Source organism: Amblyomma mixtum, chromosome 9 (genome assembly GCF_055824585.1).
Source record: "Amblyomma mixtum isolate Tamu chromosome 9, ASM5582458v1, whole genome shotgun sequence".
Taxonomy (NCBI): domain Eukaryota; kingdom Metazoa; phylum Arthropoda; class Arachnida; order Ixodida; family Ixodidae; genus Amblyomma; species Amblyomma mixtum.
The window spans coordinates 123824090-123850756 of NC_143020.1; the positions used below are offsets into that span (position 1 = coordinate 123824090).

Consider the following 26667-nt stretch of genomic DNA (forward strand, 5'->3'; position numbering starts at 1 on the left):
TTGTTGGGGGCAACAATGTTATGCGGGAAAGCGCACTTGCGGAAACGCTTAGCCATCTCGTACTAGAGTTGTTAAAGAGGCGGAAATGTCATCTGCCTTCTCAGGCGCACACAATAGTTAGGCCAACACAGTTAACTGGTTTTAAAGAGCTAAGGCTAAGCAATGTCGTGAATGTTTTTTGACTGTGGAAATTCGTATTTCCATTGCCTTATACACCGAACAATTCTGGAGGAAATCATTTTTCAATGGAAGACAGTTTATGAGAGCAATTTTTTCATGTATTGTAAAGGTTCCCTTTAACAATCAATACATCCGCAGGTCTGCGCTCGGCAAGCTTGTATTTTTGGCCATTAATGTTTCTGCTATGGACAAAAAAGTTCCCCATTGTTTTTCTACGGCAGTCGTAACTACTCGATACGAGCGATGTAAAAACTTTAAAATTAAGATTTTGCGATGCATCCGAAGAATAAACCCTTACCTTCAATATTTCCATAACAGTAATTTTCGATATTCCAATTTCTAAAATTTTTTGTCCAAGAAACCTCGACTTGAACATTGAGGCTGCTCGGGACGTTCACTTGCTCAGAAACTGCGCAATTACCTTGAGAGTTCTGCGCGTATTTCGTCGTATTTTACATGCCAGAGAGCCTTTAAACTCTCCCCTCCCTGGCTTTTTCATGACGCGTGGAAGCTCCGCAGAACTCACTACTGCGCAAGCATTGTCCCGGTAAATTCTCGCAGGGTCTCATCGGTGAGGTTTGTATCGGCAGCGCATTTTTAATCGTTAGATGCTGTCTTAAACGAACTGTATGGCAGCAGTCAAGCGATTCAAACTCTGAAGAATGCTTACAACGCTCCCGATTTCGCAGACCCAGCGGAGTATCGAGGAAAGGCCGTTGGGCGAGCGCTGACCACAAGCACGCCGCTGCGATAAATGATAGCAGGCGTTGCGGCCTGTCTGTGGGAGGTGATTGCTGACGTTCGCTGACTCTGCCCGTTAGTATAAGCTAACACAGTCAGGATATGGGGAATTTGCAAACGGCGTTTCTTTATATATGGGTTTTACCTTTCACGAGTGTGGATTGCCGTATTTCACGGCATTCCAATATCCTTGACAAGCAGTGTATACATCATCGAGGTTGGTACAGGGTTGGCCGATGAGACGTAAAATGTGGTTTCGCCTTGCTGGAGTCGCTTTTTTCGGGCGAGCGGTCAGAGTATACGATTCGTCTTTATGTGATGCACTTAACGCTGCGCCATAAAGCCCCTAACGACACGTGAACGTTGCGACGAGCGCCTCTCGCAAACGCAGCAGGACATGCACGTAGTTTTACGGAGGAATTTGTTGCAATTGTGTGTGGTAGAAGTCATTACATCATTCCCATTGCCTAGGTTTTTCTGTGCGGCAGTTTAGGAAACCCGCAACGAGCCCACAAAAAATGGCAAGCTAACGATGTGCTCAAAGAAACGCTGCGACCGACTTATTTATTTATTTATTTATTTATTTATTTATTTATTTATTTATTTATATATTTATTTATGTATTTATTTGTGTCAATACGTTACCTCAAAGGCCCCAGAATGACCACACAGACTGACAGGGAAATCAACGAAAAGTTTAAGGAAAAATTAGTAACATTAGTGAACAGTAACTTCAGGTCAAAATGGTGTATGTGTGAGGGATATATTATATAGGTCCCTCGATTGATTTGTAAAGAAAGAAAAAGAGGACGGTTACGAGAGCGTAACGAGAATGTTTGAGCATGAGCTACGGTGTGACAGCAAATAATTTATCACAGATTTTTTGTTTCTTTTCTTTTCTCCCGCGAAGTCAGATAGCCGGAGGTTAATCCGGACATGCCAGGATTGCAGTGATACTCTGAATTGAACTTCTTTGGAATGATCGCTTACAGCAATGACAGTTGACCTGCACACCTATTTAGGCGTGTGTGAACACGGTAACACAAACCACCTTTGTAGGCAGAGGTGTTAGTAACTCGGTTTGGCCACGAAAAGCTGCAGCTGGGTTTGCGGAGCCACTTCAAAGTGCACACACTAATAGAGCTGGGTGCCTGGCCGAGGTACGCTTGTACCCATCCTTGTCCAGCCACCCGCCGTCTCTCTCTCTCCCATTTTACCTCCCCGTCCTCGTCCCTGAAAGTGCAGTATGAGATCTCACAATTGGGGAAAGCGATTTGCCCCTCTCCACTTTGCCACATGCTGCCAAACGAAGCTGGTGGAAAGTGGTGCCGACGACGACGGCGCTACACTGAGGAACGAACTAACGAGAGCTAAGACTGTAAAATGAATCACATGGCAATCAATGACTGACATGACGCATCATTTAGTGTTGTGAAGACAATACTGAGTGACCATCAACTGTGACGTCATCATCGGTCAGGTGATCATTGGGTCAAGTTATCACATATAGCGTCATATTATTTGAGGATAGACTGTCACACTACCATTGAGGATGTGACTACTGATGACCACGTGATCATGTCCGATCGCGTGAACGACACAATCGCCGCACGCGCTGCAAGTGAAGTTTCCGCCCTCACCCACGCCGAAGAAGAGCCACCCGTAGCTTTCCAACGCTGTTCTCTTCCACTAGCGCTCTCTCCCTGAACCACGTGGGTTAAATGCACAACCAGGCCTAGGAGGTATTGCGTAGACGTAACTTAATCACGCGACAACAGCCACTTCAGGGGAGTTCCCTCTCCTGGCTCGCTTCTTCAGCGTCCTGACGGCCCAACACTTCTTCGCGAAAGTTCTCTGCAAAAACATAGCACCTTGTTGCCTCTGTAACGCTCTTTGGCACGGCTTGCAGTCTGTGGACGCGTTTCAGTGAAGCTTTGCGCGTTAGATGCAGTTTCTGCTCGGGCTGCCGTTACAAGGAGCAGGTTTGCTGCATTGGCTTAATCTTCCCAAGGAACCTCCACCGAGTATCTCTATTAGCCGGCTTGGGCTAATGCCAGAGGTATAGAAGCCCTACGCGATACAACTTTCTTCCTTTCGTGTTGCTGAGAGAGCTCTCTATTGCGCTGCTTCTTTGGTAACTACGGGGTACGTTGTGAAACTTGAAAGGTCCTTCGCGAAAAGGGAGTATTTTGCTGCACCTTTAATTAATGGCCCCGCGAACGGATTCACTAGGCATTTCATTATGCGCCCAAAAAAGAATTCATGTGAAGAAGGCGATGCGAGTTTGTCGCGAAAGCACTGAGCACAAATGTTGCGTGCGTGTCAGTGCTGGAAGAGGCTGCCCTTGGACTACCTTCACCTCTGGCCCAGTAAGCCGATTTCTTTAAATAAAGCAGCAGCCTACAGCCCTGGAACTTCGCAGTTTATCTGTTATATGGATGGGTTGTTTTGTATGCTTACAGAAGAGTTGTGTGTACAGGGCAAATGAATGTTAAGAGAGCCCACGGTATCGGCATGCTGTCCCCAATACAATGGTGAGCTATATATTAAACGAACAAAAAGCATTTTCACCACTTTGCGGTATGAAAGAGAATCTTGTGTCGCGAAGAGAGCTTAGCTAGAGAGCCTATAGCAATACTCGTACCCGAGGAACTAAATGTAGCTATACCAGGAATCTAGCAAAGTAAATGTGCGGGCGCATGAAGCAAACTCGTCAACTTATAGAACGGTAGGAATAGAGGAACCTTTGTAGGGCCTATTTAGGATGAATGGCGTATTGCGTAGCTTCATTACAGCCGCAATAAGGTCTACAGTCGCAATACGGGCACGATCCAAGTGCGCCTTGTTGCGTACAAGACAAATTCACTATTGAAGCGCTTATGTGTGCTTTGTAAAAAAGCTTAGTGAATGATCGCAGCAGTGAAACAAGGTTGTATGGCTAAGTTGAGACGGAGTGGGCGAGATTCGGTTAAAGAAAGCATGAGTGAAAAGAAATGTGTGGGAGGTTTTAGAGGAGCGAACTTTTTTTTTCAGCAATGCGGCTAATTAAGTATTTGTTCCTCTTGAACATGTTTGCGAATAATATTAAAATCCGAGGTAGCGAAATATCGTACGACAATTGATTCTCGCTACCCTGGCGTTCGTGGTCACTGCGGTCATTAGAAACACCTCTGCTCATGCATCGAGCTGTATTAGCATGAACCGAGCAGGTGAGGCTCAACATCAAAAACGCGGAGTGCACGTTCACTGGTCGCATAATAATCACCGAATGGTTTGTCAAGGTGAAGCCCCAGAGCACAATCTGGGCCATAAGTTGCCATGCCACGAAGTTTGTATCGCAGCTGTTGCCTTGACCAAGTATCGCCACGTCACACGTGACGTGCATCTTTGACACCAATCATCAGACTTGTACTTCTTGTAGGATCGAATACACCCCAAGCGACGCGCCATGGAAAGCTTCCTGTCATAACGGGCCTAAATCATGAGGAGCTCATAACCCCCACAGACTATCGCCACCACCACATCATCATCAGCCTGACTACGCCCACTGCAGGGCAAAGGCCTCTCCCATGTCTCTCCAATTAACCCTGTCCTTCGCCAGTTGCGCCCATTGTAGCCCCGCAAATTTCTTAATCTCATCCGCCCACCTAACTTTCTGCCGCCCCCTGCTACGCTTGCCTTCTCTTGGTATCCACTCCGTTACCCTTAAGGACCAGCGGTTATATTGCCTTCGCATTACCTGCCCTTCCCAAGCCCATTTCTTATTCTTGATTTAGACTTTGATGTTATTAACCCGCGTTTGTTCTCGTACCCACTCCGCACGCTTCCGACCTCTTAACGTTACACCTATCTTTTTCTTTCCATAGCTCGCTGCGTTGTCCACCACATCCAGACCCCATTAACAAGCTATGGAGCAATCCCAGTTTAGTTCGATTTATCAGTCAATCAATTCGTGCTGAGCCGTGCAACGATTTTCCCAGGGGGCAGCTGTGCGATTCCAAAGCACCAGCGCGGTGTCCCAGAGATGTGCGCGCTGAGAGCGAGTATAGCGCCCCACGGCGCCGTCCCCCAAAGACTGCGGAGTTACAGGAACTTTTCGCCCAGACATTGTGAGTCACTCGTTTCACAAGCAAGACGTCCTGTTTTCATCCTCCCTCCGCCTCGCGATAAACACGTTAATTTTGACACCCACTGCTTTTATTTTGAACTGCATTGTTTCTCTCCAGTCTGAGGATGATAAAAACTCGTAATGAGCACCGTTCACTCGATCGCTGGGTTGTTTGTTCGCTCAGTTTTATTGACGGGTGGCAGCGAGGAATTTGTTTGCCTGGCAACAACCGCTCGAGCTTCGAAAAGAAAACCAAGCCCAACGCATTCCTTTCCCCGTGGGCTGCATCTCCATCCAACGACTACATATTTTGTTCGCGTTATTACGAGAGCTGAGCTGCTTAGAATGGAGGAGGCACAGGTAAAGACGACGAACAAGGACGGTTAAGCGCAACGTTCCTGTTTATCTTAATTGGCGTAATTGCGCTTAACCGTTCTTGTTTGTCTTCGCTAATTGTGTCCGTTTCAATCCAAGAAGCACAGGTCTCGTAAAAATGAAGCTTCAACAAGCCCACTTCCAAGCACTACTGAACTTTATTTCTTGTTCGTGGACTGACAAGCTGTTTGGTGTTTTTCTCCTTGTCCGACATACGTTGCTGTTCGCAGCTTAGAAGAAAACAGGTGTGTTACAATCCGCCTGCTTCTTTCCCAAAACTAAGTAATTAAAATGCTGAGCAGGCAAGGGTAGGGAAACAGGTTTCTGATGACAGCAGTCACCGCACCCAAGGAAAGCATACGGCCTATGTTCCTTTAATTGTGATGCTGATCACATGGGGAAATAGTCGCGTAATTTTATGGCCGAGAGATAATTGATTACAAAGTTCAAAAACTTTCTTATTTTGCTCTTCCAGTATGAGACGGAAAGAATTTATTATATTTTCGTACCGCCGCTTATATTGATAAATGTGGACTTGCATCGCCGTTTTTCCTTGCGTGTTTCATTTCGTTTCTTTTATTTTTCCTTTAAAGGACCGAGAGCATTAGATAAGGTGGGCTCAAACTCAAGATCTTTGCCAACAAGAACATATATCAACAAGGACAAGAACACATCGCTTATTCCGCTTATTAGCACGAAAGCGTTAAGCGTCCCGACCCCTACCAAACGGGGTGTCGTTGTCGGCGGCGGTAGCGAAAAATACGTGGACAAGTGAGTGATTGATAATTAAGTAAATTGGCAGATAATCACGCAGAGTAGATGCCAATAAACCGGATGTTTGTGATTATTCACATGCGCTAGTAATGCACCTATCTAGCAGCCTTGATGTTTCGCACGTTATGCATGTTGGCGGATATAATACCGACCAGTGCATTAGTCTGTAGTATAGCACATAGTTGTTGCTGAATATCTGACGTTTCAAGAAAATTAATATTCGATTCCCTACCTAGTACAAGTTTAAGTTTATGATCATTTACCCAGCAAAAGTAACCGTCTTTAAAAGACAAAAAGCTATGACTGTTTGTACTACGTGGCCGATGTGCCACTGATAATAGCAAGGATTTAGACTAAAATGAAAGCACTTCATATTCATCAGTTACAGCAGGGATTCGATCAAGTAATTCGCATCCTAAACACTTCTTGAACAGTATCACAACTCCCCTCCTCTCTTGTAGCCGGGTTTAACCAAAAAAAGAGTACCCTGGAATATTAAGCAGACTGGTTATCACACCATGTCCCACTATTCATGGTTGCGTCAAAAGTAAAACTAAAGCTTGCAAAAAAGGCACAGCCGTCATTGTTTTCGTTTTGTACTGATCTAGTACTGAAGTGCAGAAAAGAAATACCGCTGTTTCTGTTCAGAAAACAGGTGATCAGCTCATTAGAGTCATGAAATGTTTCTTCGAGATCATCAGTACTGCCATGATTTCTGAGATTTAGTATATCCTACTCTCTTCATTATTACCACACAGACCAGCCAGAGAAATCGCCAATACACAGCTTTAAGGAATTTAGATATAAACAGCAGCGAGAAAATTCACCACGCTGCAGAACAGTTGTCTTACCAATCACCTCAATACGAGAGCAGTACACACTATAGGGCATCAAACAAGAAACTATTGTGCGTAAAATAGAAAAAAAGAGAGGCACTACAGACTCTTGCTGAGAAACAATCTCGGATAAGCTCGGGCAACAAGCTTGGAAAAGCTTTTCTTATTGCTATATCTAGTGTCGCAAGAAAAAAAAGCAACAATGTAGTAAAACAACGAAAAATTCTTTGAACATCTCACCAGTGAAAGTACGAAATTACTCACGCTCGTAAACACAAAGGCAAGAGAAAAAGTTGCATATCAGGAAGTCGTAAAGCAACATGGCCCGTGTGCCAATAAAAGAGTAAGGTAAGCAACACTTTCTAGGCCTGCGCCACAGGTGACATGCATGATTAGAGAGTTCCCAAATTTCGGCTTCAAAATCTTTCCTTGGGACACACACACGCCGACTTTCGATTAATTTCTTGAATTTTCGAGCTTTTCCCAGCAGTATCTTGTTCTCGACGTACAAGTGTTCGTTTATATACACGCGGTCTGTTGTATAAAACCTAAGGCTATCGGGATTTAGTTGCCCTTTCCATGCAGCATAGAGCAAATTTTCACGGACACTTCGTGAAAAGAACTTTGCTACAATATTAGGCTTCTAATATTCTAAACTATATTACATGGACGCCCAAAACACTCAGCTCTAAAAAACAGCGTTGACACCCTGCGTAAAACTAAATATTGCTCTGGGCCGGCAATGATTACGGTGATTACAGTTATCTGGTATACATTAGTGACAATCGCTTCGAAGTTTCTTGCAAAGGTAAAGTAAAAATAAAAATGAATGACAGGTAGTAGTGCCTACTGAACGCAGAGAGTTATAGACACAAAACACCGTTACTTGCGGTACTAAAGCACCACGATTTGCCTTTTGAAATCTGGAGATTACCACTTCAACTCCGTAGGTTATTATTGACTTGTAATGTGTTGCAGAGCGTATTTCTTTGTTGCCTACTCTTGTGTTTACACACGCTTTTGTTTTGCTGCCTGCCATGTTATTTATTTCTTTGCTTTTTTTGTTTTGACATCACCGCTTCGCTTGTGTCTTGATTTCAGAGCGACAGCTGTTAGGCGCCCATTCCTGAGTTTCGCTTCTTAGTAGTAGTAGTATCATATGGTGGTAGTAGTAGTGGTAGTAGTAGTAGTAGTAGTAGCAGTAGTATCCGGCATAACCGGTAGGTGCGTCGGAAGGGTGGTTACCGTTGAAGGAAGAGGCCGTAGCGAGAGCCGCGAGTCTAGGATTCTTCGACATCGATATTAATTGCGAGGCAACTGTGGAATTTTTAAAGCACTGTTATGGTAATATCGAACATAATCGTTCATTCATGCGATGCCTAGCAAAATCTACTTTTTAGCATGTTTTGGTTTCAAGCGGTTTTTCCTTTGCTTTGTAAATACATTGTTTTTGCATGCGTATTATCCACTAGAAAGAAGGAAGACAGATAAAAAATATATATTCTGTGCTTTCTCTGTCCCAAAGTTCATTATTTTAGCCTTGCTACTACCGTGCTTTTTATGCATTTATTTACATTTCATTATCAGATGTGCAAATGTTTTGTTTGACTCAAGTTTAGTGCCGCTTGCCGAAATGTAATAATTAATATTTTGTGCTGAATTTGTATTGGGGGGCTGAGGCCCCGTCAGGCGTTGTTACGCCTTTATCTTCGCCCTCCCCCCTTTAGACACGTTCTAAGAAACAAATAAAGGAAAAAAAAAGTTTGCCCATCGCTCGCATCCATCAGTTAGCAGTTAACGCTGCCAGGGAAAACCAGTGGGGAACTTTAAAGGAGTATAGGCATCTAATTTTGGTGGAATGTTTTATTTTGTTCAATGATGCGGAAGACACTACTACGCATGAATCATCGTGTGGTATTCAACTACGACCGCTTATTAGATTTATTATCCAATTTTTCTGTTATGCTGTTTTGGTTTCAACAGCGCAGCGACGGCTGGGACGTGAAAGCGTGGTTATTTGTCACGTGAGGCATAGGAAAACTGCGATATAATCGCTGCTTGATCGCTTTAATTCATTACAGCGCTGAAGCCAGCTTTTCTCAAGAGCCGGAACGACAACTAATGTAGAAACAACGATTATATCGCAGTTTTTTCGTACATCACGTGAAGTTTCACCACACATTGACGTCAAAGTAATTGTTTGGCTGTTGAAACTGAAACCGAAGCAGCACGAGAAAGAAATACGATTATAAAATATCTAGCCGTCGTAGGAGAAAAGCGCGTGGTAATCCATGTGTAATAATGCCTTACGCATCACTACAAAGAAGAAAACATGCACCAAAAAGTTTGGTGTCTATACTCCCTAAATAGCAAATGAATGCAAGCCTGAAAGCGGGAGATCTGTGGATATATTGATTGATGCGGTTAAATCTTAAAATATGAAAATATTTAATTCGTAAACTATTTCGCGTTGAGAAATCCGCTTGTCCAGAATATCTGGGTATGCTAAGGAGGCGTTATCCGAGGGCGATTGGCACGGAGGAAGAATGAGGAGGAAAGGCATGGAGGTTAACCAGTAGAGAAAACCAGTTTGCTTCTTCGCACTGGGGGAAAGAGATGATGAGATAAAAAGGTGACGGAGACAAGGAAGAGAAGAAAAGCAGAATGCGAAAAGGCGTGTCCAAGAATCTTGAACTCCGTTAGCGGGCGTGACTAGATATGTTCCGGCGCACGCCGTAGAGAATGTCTTGCAGAACTGTACGCTGGGCATTCACAAAGAATATGAGATATGTTCTCATCGTGGCCACAGACGCCACATGCAGGGTTATCAGCCATGTCGATCAAAGCAGAGTAATGGTTTGTGAATGCGACACCGAGCCACATGCGACACATCAAAGTTGCCTAACGTCGTGGTAGGATCCAGAGGGCATTTACCGTGAAAGTAGGAGGACGGTTACCGTCGAAGGAGGACGGTTTAGCCAGAGCATAAGAAGGCGGAACCGGTGTGTGGTTCCATAGGAGCCATCTCGGGAGTGTTTGCCCTACAAGGATTAGGATGGTTACCATTAAAGGAGCAGGGTAAGGCGAGGGATTAAGGGGCAAGCGGAGGGTGGTTGCCGTGGCCTTGGTCAGAGGTGAAGCGTTACCGTGGAAGGAATAGGATACGACGAGAGCGGACGAATGTAGCACGGTCCACCTGCAACTTCTGCCGCGAAACACACTGTCCGAGTACGTGGTCGTTGGTGGCGCCGCGTGGCTAGAGCTGTGGACTAGAGCGGTGATTACTTGAGAAGCGAGTGTAAACTAAAAAGAGAACTGTACAGATAGGAAGTGCCTTAGCATATCTTAAAATATCAATACCTTAATAGCTCTCGTTCAATGTCGCGTTGCAAAGCCGTAACCAACCTGTCATTTCTTTCTTATTTGCTCCGTACTAGCTCTCTTGAGGAATATTTATGTTTTCTTGAATAACTTTCAACCGTTCAACACATGGTCGCATTTGCTGTGGCACCTCAGTTCATCCTATCGAAAACTGCGTCTTTTTCCATGAGGCTGGTCATACTTCTGGCAGCAGTTGTGGAAGTATACAAAGAAAGCGCCTGTCGGAACTGCTTAGAATAACAACCTTGTTTCGCTTAAATCTCTCTACCTCCCTTTTGAGTGCTGTTCTTCCAAGGAATCGCACGCGGCTCCGTCTCAGGAACACTTAGTGGCTGACCTCGAAAGTGCACCGTAAAGCGGAAGTTCATTTGAACGCCTCGGCGGTGGAGCTGACAGAGGCGGCGTGTGTTTGCAGGCTTTCTGGGCACCTACGTTGCGAATGAGCGCCGGCGAAACTTTTAATTTCGAGTTCAACCCAAATCTCACAGCGCATGCCGTAGCGGCTTTATTTGGGAACGAAACAGGCAGAATACTGTTTATCTCTATCAACCGGTGCTGGGCTGTCACCTTCGAGGCGGCGGCGGTTTTTTGGGACTCTCTGCGCGCAGCGGTGCCAAAATTTATAGAGGGATGTTGTAGAAAATTCTAACCGCTCGCAGCAGGTGCGGTTTGATTTATAGTTTCGTGTTTCATTGAGTAGATTGTGCGTAGCGTGCCACAGAGCGTTGCCAGCTGTTATCTATGTTGCTGTGTGATTCCGTTGGCAGATAAGTCTTCGGTCGCACAAACTTTCATTTTTTTGTTTTACCCTGGAGGGATAAACGTGCATGTCTGCAAGAGGAATCACGGCAGCACTTTGAAGGAAAAATTTGTGTACTCAGAGAACATGGCTCGTTGACCTTACTTTTGAACACTGCAAGGAGGATCAAAAGGAACAGATAATTGGCAAAAGGACCACAGCCTACCTGAGCAGAAAGACAACCCTAGAGAGTACGGAGATCAAGAGATTTGGACAAGAATGAAGAGCTGCATTGTTCTTGATGGATATTGCCAAAGGAGTATATAAGTTTACAGATATCACAATAATTGGTGAATTGGAGCCCAATATAGCCAGAACAGATGAATGTAGCCCGAAAATGTACAGGCCATGCAATGTGGACGCGGTAATAATAAGTTAATTCCATTTCGGAAATTTGTGGGGTCAATTTTGCTCCAGTATACAGAGGATCCTCCGGATTTTCTTGGAAGATAACCTTTAGTGTGTCATTCTGGGGTAGGGCGGAAGGTTCAATTTTCTAAGTTTTTTATGAAAAGATTACTGGTGCAGTTCACATCCACAGAGACAGTGGGGTTATGGTCATATATGACGCAAACTTGTAGCAAGGGCCCCTTCTACGGGTTAGTAAAAATGGTTAAAAACCTTTCTTTATATTTACGGGAGCTCACTTAACGGCTCTCATAAAAGGAAGGCGTAGGTGTAGCCGTCGGGAGCAGGTGCTCCTGTCTGTTAACCTGGTGTTGGGTGATGTGACGTAGGAGGTTGTCCAGAACAGTTCCAGCTGAAGACGTTGATGGTGGAGAGAGCCACTCCTGCCTTTAGGAAGAACAGCGAGAGAAGTGTAGGGAAGAGAGGAGGGAAAATTGCATGTCCGGGGCTTTGAAGGAAAGGGCGGGCAAAGGGGGGGGGGGGTGAATGTTATCAAGTTGGAGGGTAGTTGCCCCTGCAAATAGGATGTAGGGCGTGTAAGGTGTTCGCTTCTTTGCAGAGAAGAAAGTACCAGAGCCTGTGTCTCACGCGGCTCTGTTATTGTCTCTAACGGTCGTAACCTTCCAGAGTATGCTTTTTACATGTAAACAACACTACTTTAATAACTAATTGCGCCTTGCCACGACCACAATAACACTGTTTGCGTAGCGCATTTTTTTTCTACATTCCAACAGAAAGAAGCTATGAGGCAGCAAGCGCTCTATCAGGCGAATTCTGCTGATTGATTTCAAGGAGTTTAACAAGTAGCTTTCGTTGCTAGTTTTCGGTCGTCGTTGGTCGAAAAGTTGCCTTGGCATAACCTAAATGCTTGTCATTGAGAAGGTAAAAGAGTATTAAGCATGAAATGCTTTTAGCTCTCGTTGTCGGCAGTGTGGTGACGTCATGCCGAGAGCGAGAGCCAACATCCGGGCACTGAATTCCACACATCCGGGAGCTGAAACGAGAGCATCCGGGCACCGTACGATATTTAACGAGACTCATACGTGATCTGTTCGGAGCTTTGAGAGAGGGCCGCTTAGAGCAAGAGGGGAGCTCCAGGGCGAGAAGGGCTTTGGGCGGAAAAACTGCTTCCGCGCCCTCCCCAAGGATGGCGCTGCGGTCCCACACTCAAGCATGTAAAAGACCGGCTGCTGGGCCTTCAGCTCATGACGTTTCCCCCTTTGGCAGGCAGATGTATACACGCTCGCGGAGTATTCAAATGCGCTGCATATACATTCTTATCAGGCCTGTGTCTCGTCGTGTTCGCGTACGCTTCTGCATCGTCCTGCATTTCAATGCCGCCACCCTCACAGCTGCTTAAGCCGAGCGAGCAATGGAGCCTGATGAAAGGAGAGGTAGGAAGCGTCCTGCGGAAAGCGATCGCTTTGCGAGTGATACGCCACAGCAGAACACTGCTCGCCCCTGCCGACAACGCCATGATTATGCGGCCGCTCCCGAAAGCGACAAGGCCGCCAGGGTTCGCGGCTGCCTACCTAAGCCCGCACTATTACAGGCGATCGCTTCGACGCAACAAGAAGAGCGTGGTGTGGTGTGTTGAAGACTAGACCCGTTTCAAGGCTTTGACTAATACCATCTACAACCAATGTGTTATGCCCGCAAACATTTCATGCTTACTCTGCTCTCGGTTATGGGAGAGGCAGGGATATTTTTGACCCACGACACAGCAGGTGCTTTTCAACCGTGAACAGTGCCACGGTGAATATGTACTTACGGGAATACCGCAGGGGCGCGCTCAGGGCCCATTGCTGTTTTTATGTTTATGAATAAAATTTGGCACTGAATTTGATTTGTGTATGTCTATTCGCGGATGATGCTGTATTCCATATGCGCATTGGTGATCTAAATGACAAATGAAAAACGAGATGACTTAAAAAGAGCTGCCGCATATAACAAAAAAACTTTACCGAGCAGACAGGCAGTACAGAGCAAATACAGAGCCCACATCACAGCATGCATAGAGAGTAAGATCAGACACATGGCACAATACATTGAGAGAAATCTTAAAAAGAGAATTCACTATTACAAGGGGTTTGTACGGCACAGGTTGGTCGTGAGCGCTAAGCGGCTTCCTGTGTTAGACGCGCTGTGTATGTTCGTTCCTTTGCCTCAAGACAGGTCGCGCACTCTTCCGGTTAAAGCTCCTTGAACCTTTCGCTGGCGCGCGTGTCGTCACTGGTGAAGAGAGGAGTAAACTTCGAGCATGTAGTAAATTTGCTCGGCCCACCAGTTGGTAGAGAAAGGGGCAGGGCTCCTCTGAAAACGCCCAAGGTTACGAGCTCTCAGCCATCCATTAGACGACCTTTGTCCGTTCTGAAATGTACGATCCCATCATTCGCCTTCGCTTCCGCAGCGTCGTTGCTGCAATATCGTAAGAGAGGATTATAGCGCTGTGCAACCCCACTTTCTCTAACCCTAAAATCCTCATTTAAACTACATTAGACGCATTACTAGTACGCACTGAGCGGGCGCTATTCTGTTGGCGTCGCGACGGTGCCAATTTTTTCGACAACCGGACAAACTCTTAAGCTGCATGAGTGTCAACGACCCACTTTGAGAGGGGGTAGCATGCATTGACTATTTTTATGAATCTTTGACATATATCTTTGCCGTGGAGCCCATGAACAACTGTTCGCGGAAATTCGACAACTACATCACTCTGCTATCAATAGAGGGCATGACATTATCTTCGAATAGCTACTGGGGCACAGCGGCATTGCAGGCAATCACTGCGCGGACGAGGTCGCGCGAACTGCTCCCGACGACGGCGATTTTGTGTCGATCCCATTTCGAGATCAGACACAGCGAGCAGGCTTCGCGCACTTGCGCGGGACATCACGCTTTCCGCGTGGAATTCCGTCCAATATTCCAATTCACGCTTAAAATCCTTAGACCCAGATCTGAAGCTCCGGTTTCCATCCGGCCTACCACGACGTGAAGAGACTTTGTTGTGTCGTCTGTGGCTCGGTGTAGCTTTCACCAACCATTACTCTTTCTTAACCGGTACGGCTGATAACTCTGCATGTGCCATCTGCGGTGTATGACGAGACTATATCCCACATTATTTGTGACTGCCCTGCCTACAGCGCCGAAAGGCAGTCTCTCAGCCGTGCGCTGGAGCGTCCAGATCTACGCCCACTGACGGATATACCCCGCCGCGGTGGCTAGTGGTTACGGCGCTTGGCTGCTGACCCGAAAGACGCGGGTTCGATTCCGACCGCGGCGGCTCTATTTCAATGGAGGCAAAATTCTAGAGGCCCGTGTACTGTGCGAAGTCAGTGCACGTTAAAGAACCCCAGGTGGTCGAAATTTCCGGAGCCCTTCACTACGGCGTCTGTCATAGCCTGAGTCACTTTGGGACGTTAAACCCCAGTAAACCAAGCCATACCGAAATGAAGGCCTCCAAGGCACTACTCCGCTTCTTGCGAACTTCTGGCTTGCATGATAGGCTGTGATTTTAACGACCGCTGACTTTTCCTAGTGACTTCAGTTTTCTGCCACTCTCCTTTCTCTTTCATTTTTTTTATCCCCTCACCCCCTTCCCCCCGTGTAGGGTAGCAAACCGATTATTCTTCCGGTTAACCTCCCTGCCTTTCCCCTTATTCCTCCTCCTCCTTTGAGAAATGAAGGCCACAACGGCACAGGATGGAGGGAAGTTGCTACGACTCCCCAATCTGGCCCTTTTTGCTGAATAGTATCTTGTGGGTGAGAGCATTGTTGTTCCTTATTCCTTGCAGATTGCGAATCAGGCACCAAATTGCGTCGTTCTCTTCGTTAGACGCGTGGAGATGCCTGACGTAGACGTCAACAAAAGAAATCGCTTTCACCGCGAACAAGCCGGTGATGTGTAAGCAGCGCTCTTCTGAGTCGGACTTTGTTTCGGGTGTGCTTTCAGCAACGGAGTGGAAGCCATCGACATGCATCGTAATCGCACCCTTACCCTGTCCGACGCACTAACGCACTTTTCCCCGGAGTTTCTAATATCGCGTTTGCACAAAGGATCTGGGCGCTGCGCTTGCTTGCGGGGTGGGTAGAGTGTTTACGGAAGCTGACACTCCAGCTGCGGTGCTTACGCTGCCTTAAGCTTGTGAAGAAGGGCCTACTCAGAACTTCTGTTGCACATGCGCTACTCGAGCCTCTTGTTCAGTTGGAGGAGACAAAGACAAACTGGAAACCAGGTGCGGCAAGCCGACGTAGCACTCGAGTGTCGGGGGAGCCCGCCTCTTCCTGCCCTGAGGACCAGCGAATGGAAAATGATGGGCACTGTGTTTATTTTGAAGAAAAAATAATACTTCCTATACAAGCACGGACCCCTTATGAAGGCTTGGAGTGGAGCTTTGTTGAAGCCCACAATAAAAATTCCAGGGTCTAGACATGGTCTGCCTTCCTCTGGTTCGGAATAAAGGCCCGTCTTGCTGGCGGCGTCCAGCGTAACAATGTTCTGTGCGTACTAAGTATGCTAGGTGTCATTTTATCACACGACGCGATACTCGCCTCTTTTAAAGGACACTAAAGGAAAATTTTCTAGTCGAAGTAGATTGAAAGAACATTGCCTTAAGTTTGCAAATATCCCATTTTCTGCCGAAAACCCTTGTTCGATTAGCCAGAAAATTGCACAAAATAATTGGCTGGTGGTTTATCATTGCTGAGCACGAAATATTGTGCCAAAGCGCGTTTTCCTGAAAGTGCACACTAGCGCCACACACCTCAAAGCGCCATTAAGGTGTCCAGTGACCTAGCTAGGGAGTCAGTTATGCGCCTTTCCTTTCCTCGAAATCAATGGAGTTTGCAACGCTGTCAACGCCAACGCCAATTCTCTCCCTCCTTTAACAGATACAGATATACCCAAATAATTTGATGAGTCACGACCGTAATTGCACCACAATGTTTCGCCACAATTTGTGAACGCGTATTGCTACAGTACAGCGTTTATGCTACAAAAGCTGTCAGCGCTAGCGCATGTAGCGCCCATATGTCACTATACCGCCACGTAGCTCAGAGCGCTAAAAAGGTGTCCACTGATTCAAGGAGCCATTTATGCGTGTTTTGTTTCTTTTCGTGACAGCCTCAGGTGCTTCACGTCCACCTGCGGATTTTATGGGCTAGGAGGCCAATACTGCTTTTTTTGGGCAGAGATGGAAAATGATCAAGACGACGACGTGCAATGCACAGCGCGAGAGTGTGTTGCAGTTTAGCACGAGGCGTGATAGGTTGCGGCGATAGAAACTACAAGACGGACAGAAACTATTAAGAAACTACGGGAAGAGCAGTTCAATTTTTGTTTTTTGTTTTTACAGCGAACACATTGCTTTCCTCCTCTGGTTGCTGATAGGAGAAAACGCAGGTGAAGGTTGGTCATGTATCCATCTTCTAAAGGAAGGAAATGTTTAAAACCAACTAATTTTGAAAACTTGCATTCGTTGGAGCATAACAAATAGCCTTCGCCGCACATGCTCCACAAAATCGAACACAGCTGGAAACAGCAATGAACGGATACGGCAATAACGATCCTGACTGCTGCCATTCGTTAGCCTTAGAAGAATTTACCTCTCCGATCAGTTGCGGTGTTATGTCGATCATTCCAATGATCGACATGATTGCGTAAGGTAGGTTACGTGGTTTGCGTATAAAAGCTGCTCCCTGCTTTCAATAAAACGTTGGTAGTTCAGCGCCCGTCCTGTTGTCTTGTGTTCGTCCATTGTCTATTCGCGCTTCTTCTTTTTATCACGCATACTGACCACCAAGCCCAAATCAAGACTAACTCCAATAAGCACGATCGAGATCGCGTCTTAAAACTGACCACAGTGGCCTGATTCCAATGCGGCCGCATTTCGTTCTCGTCAGCTTTATTTCCTCAACGAAGGGTGCTGTATACATGTGACAATACTTTTTCCTGGTGCAGGTTTTCAGGCTACGAAGGTCGCCTTCTGCGTCATGTGCTTGCGTCATTGCCCCTACAGAAATTCCCCTGGAGTCTACAGCATTCCTCTCGAGTCTGTCGCGCTGTTTTTTTAGATATCTTGTATTTTAACCGCGCACAATTCAAAACACTCTTCTAAGCTTCTAGATGGTAACTTTCGTCTGCCAGTCTACTCTGCACAGTCGCATGCACGTTTAAGACGAACAAAAGTAAAACGCCTTTTAGTTTTCAGTGGACAATACAAGCTTGAGATTTCAGGGTGATGACGAAAGCCTCTTTCAGTCGTCTTTTTTTTTCTTCTCGTATCCGCTGGGCACAGCAGTAACGTCCGTTAGACAGGTGTGTCGCTTGTGCCAGTTTTAGTACAGAGTCGACAATGCGGGAATTTCATTGCCACAATGAGTTGAAAAGTATCAGCGATAAATAGTTCACGTGTCTTTTAATTGGCCATTTGAACTTCAAAAAGACGTGAAAATCATTGCTTACGCACGTGCGACAACACTCTCGAGCTTCAAAGGTTGTCTCGTTGCACTTGTACCTTTGCTCCACGCGTGATCTTGAATGAGTATACATGTTGCATTGATTCCTGGGCTTAATCGTCAGGCGTCAGTGGAGCTCTGGTGCCGGGTTGAAAGCGAAGCGCACCTGGCCCCGGAAGTCGCATTGGTGATTCCGTGGTACCTCGTGCTTTGACAGAATCCGAAATCAGTGATGCCTGCTCCCGGTTTCACAACGCTCGAAAATGGAGGGGGGGGGGGGGGGGGGGGGGGCTCTTGCGAATGATTTGATTCCTCATATTTGAATTTCGAAAACCTGGCGTCCTGCTTCCCGTCGAACCAACTGGCACCCCAGTCTTGAAGAAAGGGCGCATGAGTCTTCGCTGGAGTGCGTTGCAGTCAGAACGCCTTGCAGCTGCTTTAACCTTTTTTCTTCCCTCAAGAGCTCAGGTATTCGGTTACTCTCGTCGCCTCTACACGTCCGCTGCTACACGTGCTTTGAATTAACCGGGCTAAGCTATAAGAGGAGTTTATTTTCCCGGATGCCTGTTTTCCAAGTGCACCTGGTATAGCCAGCGATGGCAGCACCACTGAGCGGTATACGCAGCAGCCCCTTCAAAGTTGTGCCGGTTGACGGCAGCATGGGCAAGCATTTCCAAATGCTGCGAATGATGCGTCCTAAAGGCCGATTCACACGACGGTCCGTTCGCCCGCGGCCCGCGCATCACGTGTTCATGCGTCAGCACATTGAGAGGCGCGCTGACCAGGCCGCGGGCCGACAGCGCGCCTCTCAATGTGGTGACGCATGAACACGTAGCGCGCGGGCAGCGGGCGAACGGACCGTCATGTGAACCGGCAGTGTTTCCTGAAACCATACGAACACCGACGCTGACAACCAAACGAGCCGTTGAGCGCTCTTTCGCACCTTCCTTACAAAGTGAAGTTCTCTTTAATCTCCTGCGGTCTAAAGGCATGATAAGGGTGCACTGTCTACTACCCCACATTTTATCCCACTGTAGGACTCGCCGCTGGCTTCCCCTGATCACGGTGTGTTCGTGCTGAGCTTCTGTATTTTTTATTGGTTTATTTTTGGTTTACAATGCATACGTAAACCAAGGACGAGCAGGCAAAAGGCGTTAAACAACACCTGACTAAGGCCTGCCCTCCTATACAAAAACAAACAACAAATTAAAACAAGCATTCAAAGCATTTGACAGCAACCGACTTCGAACAGAAAAAAACGCAGGTTAAAATTAAATTGGCAGTAATATACAGATTTGATACCAAAAAAGATACAACGGTGTTTACTTATACAGCACTGTCACGAAAGTAGCATATCATGCACGGCTCTTTTATATCTTTGGTCACTTCGTTTTTCCATTGTCATAGAAAGTAGAGGGGCGTAAGCATTTAGAACTCGATTTTAACAGCTGGCACCGCGGAAAAACAAATAAAAACGCGTAATTAGGAACCGCAACCTGGAGACGTTCAATCCAGCATCAGAAAAGAAGAAAAACAAATGAAAAAGAATAACGACGTTGCTTCGCACGACGCACTCATTACGTCGAAGTACTGTTCAGTTAACAGAGAGAGACTGACAGCAGCGAACATATTGCCGACATCACCGACTGTCAACGAGAAAGCCCTGAAAAAGAAAAGAAATGAGAAAAGTAGGCAGTGAGATCGATGGAAGCGTTCAGCAGCGCCACATTGGTTGCGCTCTGTTTCTGCCGTCCACTCGCTTCCCCGATTCGTCAACGCGCGAAGCGTCTCGTCGCTTGTGGCGTTGACCTACTTCGTTCACCCTCTCGGCCTGTATCGCCGCCTTTTCTTGTACAATCTACTTATGTGCGCTGACATCGGAACTTTTTCGTGCTTTTCCATTTTCTTGTTTTGCGGCAATAACTAGCACGAGAGTCTTCGTCGCAAACGGAGTGAAGTTAGATGTAAACAAAAACTGCGATGCAAGAGCCCAAACGCTGTTTTTTGCGTCGGCGTTGTCGAGTGCTTGCTGTGCCAGAGATAGTGACGACAGCGCCACAAGTGTTTTCCTCATTTCACTGCGAGTTTTCCAGCGATCAAATGTGGGAGTAGCGAAGCTACAAAATGAGGGCGAAAAAAGCTCCAGGGCTTTTTTGTAGACTTGTAAACTGTGAGCGGCTGGAACTGTCATTGGGTCCGCTCTCTTGACATGTCTTGACTCATCGGGGAAAACACTCACTTCAGGGGGCAGCAGCACTTGGAGGTGTACTTTCTGCCAATATTTGAGCATTCCTCTCTCACCCACTCCGGCATCGCCCCCCTAACCCGTCGAACTGAGAGCGCCACAGGGCTGGTGCTGGTTCTTGTTTCAATCTTTCTCTGCTTCTTTCTAATTTGGGCAAACGTAAGCGGTTTATAGCCGGGTGACAGCAACAAGGCCTCTTCGTGTGTTTGAATAGAACTCTAATCCGCCTCTGAGCTGGTTCTTGGAACATGAGGAAAGATGAGCCGCTGCGATGACGGTGCCGACAAGCTTTGTTGTGACGTGCGCACAATGGTTTTTAAAGTAACCCCCGCCCGTCATCCCTCCTCCATTATTTCTCTTCGCTTGCGTTGCGAAATCTATCTGTCGGGACAACGATGTCGCGTTTGTCTTTCAAGCCGAGATACGCTTAAGCGACGGCGGCGAAAGTGCGTTGACCGTGACGGCTATGGAACGCGTATTTACTTGTACTCTACGCCATTCCAGGAACACAGAATCTTTGCTTATACTTTGCAAATAAATGAAAGCTCTCGAGAACGTTTTGGTGCTGTAGCTGGTTAAGGACGTGAGCGACGTCACCAAGAGCGTAATGTAGTTCAAAGAAACCTAGGTAAAACGGCAGTCTAGGCGTGTTGGTAGACATCCAAACTTCAACCAGTGTACAGAACTTACTAAAGTGAGCGCTGTCTTCTGCACTTAGTGCCTGCCATATCTATAGAGCTCCGACTGAAATTGTGGTGCTCATAGTGTGCTTCGTGGATAGTCGGCTTCTCCAAATGCATTACTCTGAGGTGGCCTTACCTCTTCACCGACAGTTTTCCAGACTCTCACTGAGCTTTTCTGCTGAACCGTGCCCTTCTGCATCGATAACTGCTATGGGAGACTACCTCCACTGTGAACAGCATTATACGTAGGGATCGAAAACTCGCACATACGGCTACTGGACGACGACAGTGTTATCTAGGTCAAATGTTTTAGGGGAATCCCCCAAGGTGGAGTAGATTGGGGTAGGAGTAGCTTTCCTTTGTAGCCGTATGGTGGCGCTCGGCTGTATGTCAATGAGTAATTACTCCCTTATTACAAATCTACTCCATCCTGGGAGGTTCCTCTAAAATATTTGACCAACAAAGTTCCCACTTCGAGTTATTGATCAATTCGCTCTCGCCCTACCATAAGCTTGCCGTCCCGGTTAGCTCAATCGGTATGGCGACTTCTCCGGTGAAGCGGTGGTCTCGGGTTGGAACCCCGGACCAGGAGGAATTTTTCTCTAACTACGAAGTTTCTGAGAAAGCTGTACAGCTTTCCTTTGTAGCTGCATGGCTGCGCTCGGGTGGATGTCAATGAGTAAATTACTCCTTTATTACAACGTTATCTAGCAGGCTGCGCAAAAAGAGTGCGTCCTTCGTGGTAACAGGATCCATGTGCGCCCAGACAATGTGGTTACTGTAGAATGGGCCCTATAGAAGCTCCAGGAAAGGACTGAATGTTTCTTTTAAAAATCGCCTTTTTTGTTATATTGCCTGATGAGGATTCAGAATGCAGTGATGGAGAAGGGTGGATGCGAAGTTGTATTTGCATACCGTAATATCCCGAATAATCGTCCATACCCGGGTCATCGCCCACCCACTCTTTAGGTCCAATATCGATTATGTGAAAACCGCCTAGTTATAGTCCACCCTAGCAGGCGTAAACCGCGGGTCTCGCAATTGGCGAAAAATACCATCAGAACTTAGCAACCGCAAAAAACAAACAAACAAAAAAAAACAAAAGAGGAGAATGAAAAAACTTGCCTTTTGGCATCCTCCCAAATTTTCGCGACCGCAAGGTCAAAAAATGGTCGTGCAGAAGAAAAACAATTGACGTAACGAAGGTACGCATTCTTTGTTCGCAAGCGCAAGAAAGTCGGTAACGCGCTATTAATTTTGCTAGCTGGTAACTCGCGATGCCCCTCTCCTTCGGCTTTCGCCTCATTCTCTTTAATCCTTTTCTAATTTTCGATCCACGTTTCTCTTTCTGTTTTGTTTTCGTACTGCGCTCGTCTTCTGGCACAGGCTGACGTACCGCAGTCATAGCTTCAAATTGTGCTTTTCTGGAGCTGTCTTCGCAGGACGCAAGCAGCGAGCAAGAAAAACATCCCGTCATTAAAGTTAGGTGTATCTCTTGTCAATCCACACTGGATGCGAAAAAATGCATATTTTCTAGCATTTTAAGTTTTTTTTTTGTTTGTCTCTGAGACATCACCCACACGACTTTTCCTATGAATTTCAGGTGGCAGGGGATGATGACTCGGGATTTGACTCCCAATGTCCTGAAACTTACAATTTCTCTCTAAAGGAAGAAAAGGCTCACACACACACAAAAAAAAAATCCTGCAGTACTGAGTTTAGGACTAGCCCTGTGAAAAGTAAAGGCCTGGAACGCAATGAGGGTTTTAAATACGGCTTTTCCTCGTCCTTCCCTTCTTTCAGAACAGTTCCTTCTTTCAGGGGGGGGGGGGGGGGGGGGGGGCAGAAAATTAGGTGAGCGGATGAGATTAAAAAATTTGCGGGAATATGGTGGCCGCGGCTGGCGAAGAACAGGGTCATTTGAAGAGACATGGGAGAGGCCTTTGCCCTGCAGTGGGCGTAGTCAGGCTGATGATGATGATGATATCGCCACTCGATAATTATAATTGTTAAAAAAGAAACAGCAAGTTGGATCCTTCCGAAATGCTGACCCGACGAAAAGCGGCAGAATGTAGCACAGGGGCACTTAATTCTTTTGTTGTGTTTTCCACTTCTTTCTTAGGGCTCGTCCATGTTTGTTTTTAATTTAGTGTGGTGGGACTTACTGAAAATAAATAAAAGTACTGCGAATCTGGCTGAACTGAACTTGGCCTAACAACCCTGGCTGGTCGCCGTCGAATCGCAAGCATGTGTTTGTTTCACAAGTTTTACAGCGCAGCTCTTAATAAAGAGATTCACAACAGCGCTACGGAATGAGGACAGAAGGAACACGAAAAACACAGTACGGGCGCTGATTCGTGTTCCTTCTGTCCTCGTTCCGTAGCGCTGTTGTGAATATGTTTTATTGCGAAAGCAATACTACTTGCACTTTCACGCCTTTGCCGTGCCGCGGCGGTGACCACCATTGACCTTCATTTGACCTTGATTGCATTAGATTGGATTGGATTAGATTGGATTGTATTGGACTGGGCTGAACTGGATAGGATTAGACTACATTACATTACATTAGATTAGATTAGATTACATTGGATTGGATTGGAGTGGAGTGGATTGCATTCCATTGAATTGGATTGGAATGGATTGGATTGTATAACCGATGCATCACCACAAATCTAACCACAAGCACCCCCACCAGTTACACTACCAGCAGAACCATGGCGTAGGTATGGATATTACTTTCGCAATTACCGGGCTTAACCAAGCTAAGCCACAGCGAATTTTATTAAGCATGAACCAACTAGCCCATACCAGAATCCTCTTAGAACAGCTCTTAAGTGCCCGTTCGTTGGTATACTTTTCTCTTGAGGGATATTAGCAAACTGCCATTCACGATCTGAGAGAACCTGTTTTATGCTTTCCACCTCATTCTTATTCTTCTGGTTATTTCCCTTTCATGATCCGGATCTGCAGTCACTACCTGATAAGTAGACATATTCCCTTACCTCTTCCAGCATCTCGCTACTAATTGTCAACTGCTGGTCACTTCCACGACTGCTGACCACTAAAACGTTAGTTATATTGGGTTTTATGGTGCAACAGAAACAAAGGCTATGGTGCGCCAAACACAGGGATAGAGTGGCTTGTTTAAAGGCGATACCTATAGTTTGTTTAAAAAGCTAGCTTCCTTAAGATACTTGAAAATACTTGAAAAATAAACAAGTGCTTGATCCCCTAAAAGGAACATGTGCTGTAATTGGGACGCGTTCATTGTAGAATGTTGTAAACAACTTTTTCTTAGCTGTTGAAATTCTATACATGAAATTAGGGTGTGGTTTACTGCGAGTTCATCACCACACATTTCGCAGAGAGGTTTGTCTTGTTTTGTCAGTAAGAAGCTGTGTGGTAGGTGTGTGTGTCGATTGCGTAGTCGACATAAAAAAACTTTTGTAAAACGTTCTCGATGTCTGAATGACTTCTATTCTCCCAAAATGAACTTTTTACATAATGCAGTTTGTTGTTTACCTGCTCTTCCCATGCAGCCTGCCACATATATTTGAGTTCACTGTACATTAACCTCAAACAATCCAAGTAAAGTACAGTCTTTGTCAAAAGTATACAGCCCAAGGAATCTGCTTCTGAGCCCTGCAGCGCGGCTCCTCTTGCGTACTCAGGGACCCTAATCTCACACAAGTGTGAGGAACTTAAGTCCTCTACCTTCCCAATCTTAGGACTGTCAAATGTGATAAAGAACTCCGTTACACGGCTTGGAAGCAAACACCTTGGGCTGTATATTTTTGGCAAAGACTGTACGTTCACTTCTTGTATTTCACCAAATCATACTTTTGCAGCGCAGGCATCTGCTTTTTCATTGCCCCCCATTGCGACATTATTAGTGACCCAGCAGAATCTAATGTTTTGTGCTGTGACTTTAAGGATTATGGGGGTTTAACGTCCCAAAGCAACTCAGGCTCTGAGAGACGCAGTAGTGAAGGGCTCCGAAAATTTCTGCCACCTGAGGTTCTTTAACTTGCACTGATATCGCACAGTACACGAGCCTCTAGAATTTCGCCTCCATTTAAATTCGACCGCTTCGGCCGGGATTGAACAGGTATCTTTCGGGTCAGCAGTCGAGCGCCATAACCACTGAGCCACCGTGGCGGCTGTGTGATGTGACTTATGTTGGGTGTCTGTGTAACTACGCATGATGATTCCTATTAGGGATTCAGGAGCATTTGTAGAGTGCAGCGCTGTGAGCATACTGAGGGAATCACTGTAGGTGATGCTGTTTTTGATATTTTCTTACTATTTGCTATGCAGACAGCGAGATGGCATGACATGCACTAAAAACTGATGCGCACTGTGGCAATGAAAGCATTTTTTCAATTTTGCCTTAAACCACTGCACTTCCAAAATGCGGTTCTGTTTCCAAGCCATCAGCACGAATATCAGTCTAGGTGTCATTTTTTTTGCAATGTGAAGAATTCTTCCAGTATGCGTTCTTGTGGCGTTTTCTTTCTGTGCAAGTGTGCCACTGTGAAGTCACATGTTTCAGGGAGGTTGTACCATGGCGGCAAAGAGTCCTTTAACAGTACATCTTGCTTGGCTAGTTGGTGCAGCATTGTCTAACAGAAGGTAAAAACGCCCGTCCTGCCCGTCTTTCTGATTGGTCTGTGTTAAATTCAGCGTTGTTTTTAACTTTTTTTAAGGCAAATAATGCTGTCTTGGTGCAATAATACAGGTACAGCATTTGGCATGCCTCGCTCTTCGCATGTCTTCAAAGAGCCATGCTAATGGTAAATGCTAAAGAGCCATGCTAATAAGATAACAGCGGCGCAACTAAGGCAGCAAACGAAAGAACACACCACATGCGCACAGGGTCGCGGTAGCAAAGCGCGGCCGCGGCGGCCGAATTTGGGTGGAGGCGAGATCCAAAAACAAAGAGCGCTATGCAATGTCAGTTTCGTTAAACGACCCTAGGTCATCGAAATTAAAGCGGATCCCTCGACTAAGACTCGTAGCGTAACGCATGGGCCGCTTTGAGACGTTAAACTCACCACGCCACGCAACTACACTACACTACACTACACTACACTACACTACACTACACTACACTACACTACACTACACTACACTACACTACACTACACTACACTACACTACACTACACTACACTACACTACACTACACTACACTACACTACACTACACTACACTACACTACACTACACTACACTACACTACACTACACTACACTACACTACACTACACTACACTACACTACACTACACTACACTACACTACACTACACTACACTACACTACACTACACCACACCACACCACACCACACCACACCACACCACACCACACCACACCACACCACACCACACCACACCACACCACACCACACCACACCACACCACACCACACCACACTACACTACACTACACTACACTACACTACACTACACTACACTACACTACACTACACCACACCACACCACACCACACCACACCACACCACACCACACCACACCACACCACACCGCACCGCACCGCACCGCACCGCACCGCACCGCACCGCACCGCACCATACCATACCATACCATAGCAATTAATGAAATCACTGAGTTAGTGGGTTGACTAGCAATGCGTCCAATCAGTGAAAACATGTTTATCAACAAG

The 26667-nt window shown here is 46.2% G+C and overlaps 1 protein-coding gene across 1 annotated transcript in view; it reads right to left on the reverse strand.

Moving 5' to 3' along the window:
- Nucleotides 1-26667, reverse strand: part of LOC149331074 (uncharacterized) — a 437932-nt gene that overhangs the window by 147337 nt on the left and 263928 nt on the right. The gene's annotated exons all lie outside the window — the stretch shown is intronic.